Genomic DNA, 3,551 nt, shown 5'->3' on the forward strand with positions numbered 1-3,551 from the left:
GTGTCCTCAGGTTCCTCTTTCTCCTAGTGCTCAAAATTCCTGAGCGGGTTTCATTGTGGGGATTTTGGACTAAATACAACCACTCTGAATACAAGTAATGCATCACAAGAGAACATGGGTTAAATGGGCAGATTTATCTACACGAAGAATATGGACATGAAATCTTCAAATTAGAAGCCCCGTGTAATAAGATTATGAAACATATTTTTAAAACTTTGTTTTTGTCCCTTGAAAGTTCATCTCCATCTTGCCCCTTTCTTCATAATACTTTGAATAATTTTAAATGGGAAACATAAGTCTTCTTTTGAAGCTTGAAGTTGCCATGCAAGTCCTACAACTCAAAAGTAGGTCTCAAAGTGCTTTCCATTCTGAGTGCTGCACTCAAGGTACGCAAATTACAATTTATTCTCATTCCATACTTTTAAACCATATCCTATGGCTGAAGTAGCATGAATCCACTCTTCAAAGTGTTGAAAAAGATTTAGAGAGGATAAACAGCAGAAAACTTATGATGTGTCACATCAATCCCTTTGCTAGCATTGGCAAATGTTTAGTTGTCACTGAGAAGATGCAGTGGTGAGGCACACACAAGTGTAAACAATGTTAGTGCTGCAGTCCTCTCTGAGATGTCTTCTGAGTAGTCTTAAAACATGTCAGACATAAAGAGAATCAGAGATGTTTAAGCATGGTCCTCTATGCATGTGATTCATCTGCTTCCTTCCGCAAGTAACTAAGAAATTCAGGTTTGGATATCCAGCTCTGCTTCACAGATTTCTCTTTCTTGAATGATGTAGTTGGAATTTTGTTTATTCAAGACAAAGACTTTTCCCATGGATGTTTTAAAATAAATACTTTTAAAAACTTTTGGCTTTTAAAAACTAGGAATTTGCTATTTTTACCACCAGGTTTCTAAATTGGCATAAAGTACCTTTGTTTTGTTCTATCAAAACGGTGGTTGAATATGTTTTTTTTTTCTTTTTTCTGTCTGCTGCTTAACTTGTTTTTTATCAGTGTTAGAGATTAGTAAAAAAGCTTCAGTGTTCTTTAGTGAAGAAAGATACGGTACAGCACAGCAGAGTAGAGTGGCTGGCTAAGAGCCAGCTTGTTTTTAATCATCTGCTAAAGACATACATTGCAGTTTTAGACGGTTACTTACATTTTCATATGGAAGCATGTTTTGATTAATGTCTTTCTTTGCTTTTCAAGTATAAATTGGGAAGGTTTCAAGTGGTTTCAGCAGAGGATCTGGTTTGAATAGAGTCTGAAAATATGCCACTGGAGCATGCTAGAACAGAAAAAGCACTCCTAGTGAAAAAAAACTGAGAATGCATTTTAGGAGAAGGCCAGCCTGTGGAAGTGGAATCTTGCAAGATGCCTTGTGCCTTGCCCTTACTCTTTTGCAGCATCAAGGGTTCAAGATCCATAGCATGGCATGGAAACCCTACTCTTTGGACCCATATCTCCAAGTTGTTTCTGAAGTTTTGCTGGCAGGCAGGGAGAGACCATTCTGGCTCAGGATGTTACTGGACCCATATCTCCAAGTTGTTTCTGAAGTTTTCTGGCAGGCAGGGAGAGACCATTCTGGCTCAGGATGTTACTGACCCCTTTGTAAGCTGTCAGGAATGGCTTTCCTGAGCAGCCTCATGCAGGCTTTTTAACCACACTGTCTCTCACTTTTATTTGTCTGCTTAATGACACGTTGCTTACCATCTTCTGTATTGTGCTTGAGATTCACATCTAAAATGCCATGTAAAAGCTAGGTAGTGCTAATCTATAGTGGCAGCTTGTCATGGTGATGCATTTGTAACAACTCTAACATAAGATAAATGTGACAAGTGCTAATTCCAAACACCCACAATCTTGAAACTGAGAACAGCTTAGCTAAAGCACTTCGAATTTCCTAAGGACATCTGGGGTCTGTGGTTACAACATCTCATTTTACTTTTACCTGAGCATCTCAGGCTGCTTTTACCTGAAAAATTAAAATGTTACATTAATGATTCAAGGTTAAATGATGAATTCTTGTTTTAAAAGAGGTTAGGGCAGAAATGCTATGCATATATTTGAAATCTGCAAATATTTCTTATTCTCCAGACAAGGTGAAGGAAATTGTAGGGTAAGAATAGGTGGATCTCCCCATGGGAAAATAAATAAGCTAATAAACAAGCACCAGGACCTATGCATTAGCACAACTTCATTTGTGAGCATCCCTCTTAATGAGATTTTCCTGACAAGTCTGTGTCATGGACACAAAAGATCCCAATGTGATGAGGAAGCCAATCTGAGGGAGGAAGAGATAACTGTTCTTCAGATGACCTGCTATTAGAATGATGTCCTTTTTTTGGTTAGAGTGGGAAGTTCTGTACACAATAGTGCTGAAAGGTGGCCCCATCAGTGCCAAGTGAAAGAAATTACAATTGCAGGGATTTGGAATTCTTCATTTAAAAATGAGAGAGACAGAAAAAGCAAAACTGCATTATCTTCAAATTACTTTTATCAATGGGATTTCCATGTGGAGCATGTTAAAGTAATGAAAAGCCTGATGTCAAAATAGAAGAAAGTGCAAGATGTCAACCATGTCCTGAGGAATTACTGAACAAACAAGTACCTTGCTAGTACTAGTGACTCCAAGAAGGTGAAAGGCCCTTGTATGATAGTAAAAGGTGCTTGGGGTGATGGTAATATCGTGCAGCTGCAGAACAAGCACGGGAGGGTGGGAAAAAAGAGAAAGACAAGAGGTGTGTGAGCAGTCTGCAAACAACAAGGCAGGGTCTCAGCTATAATATGTTGGATTTGGAGGTTAAAACATGGTTTGTGCATAACTGCTGGAAAAGAGTACAGAGAAAGCTTTTTAACACAGCAAAAGAGGGAAGCTTAGAATAGGGATGTGTATGTTATACCATGTGGGGCTCATTTGGAATGTGGTTGAACTGTGCAGAAAGAGGGTTCCTTTCCCAGCATAAATCTCATACACTGATACTTTTCATCTCCCAGCAAAAACAATATAAGAAGCTTCACTAAAAGGACAGTGATTACGGTATCTTTTCCATTGTTTTTCCTGGGTTATTCTACTGTGAAGTATTTTTCCAGAAACTGCTGTTCTCTGTAGATATCTAGATGCAGAAAAAGGTTTCTGGGTTCCAGATCACAAACAATTAAAAGTTGTCTACATAGAGAATAACTACAAAGAAGCAGGGAGAGGGAGATAATTAATCTTTATCCTATTTGCCAAAATTTCACTTAGCCTTGAAATAGGTGATTTATCTCTCTCTCTTTTCATTCTATCTATCTTTTTCCCTTTTTTTTTTTTTTTTTTCTCTAGCTTGTAACACCTGAAAATGTCCTAAAAATTGTGGGGTTTTTTAAATGAGAAAAGTATTTTTTCTTTGGTGTTTTTTTTCCTCTGAATCATGTGATGTAGTTATTCTGCGTACTTACAGTAATTTTCCCTGACACTCCAGCTACATCTTCATTTGGTTTTTGCTCCTTTGTGTGAAATATGGTTTCCTTATTGAAGTTATAATGAGCTTATCTTCATGAATCACTAGAGA

The 3,551-nt window shown here is 37.7% G+C and overlaps 1 long non-coding RNA gene across 1 annotated transcript; it reads right to left on the bottom strand.

Moving 5' to 3' along the window:
- Positions 1–922: 922 nt before the first annotated feature.
- On the bottom strand, positions 923–3,283 carry LOC137464767 (uncharacterized). The gene is made up of 2 exons (XR_010994410.1): positions 1,599–3,283; positions 923–1,523 (listed from the first exon to the last, which is right to left on the bottom strand). It is a non-coding gene; the product is annotated as an uncharacterized lncRNA (long non-coding RNA).
- Between the last annotated feature and the right edge of the window lie 268 nt (positions 3,284–3,551).

Source organism: Anomalospiza imberbis, chromosome Z (assembly GCF_031753505.1).
Source record: "Anomalospiza imberbis isolate Cuckoo-Finch-1a 21T00152 chromosome Z, ASM3175350v1, whole genome shotgun sequence".
NCBI classification, from domain to species: domain Eukaryota; kingdom Metazoa; phylum Chordata; class Aves; order Passeriformes; family Viduidae; genus Anomalospiza; species Anomalospiza imberbis.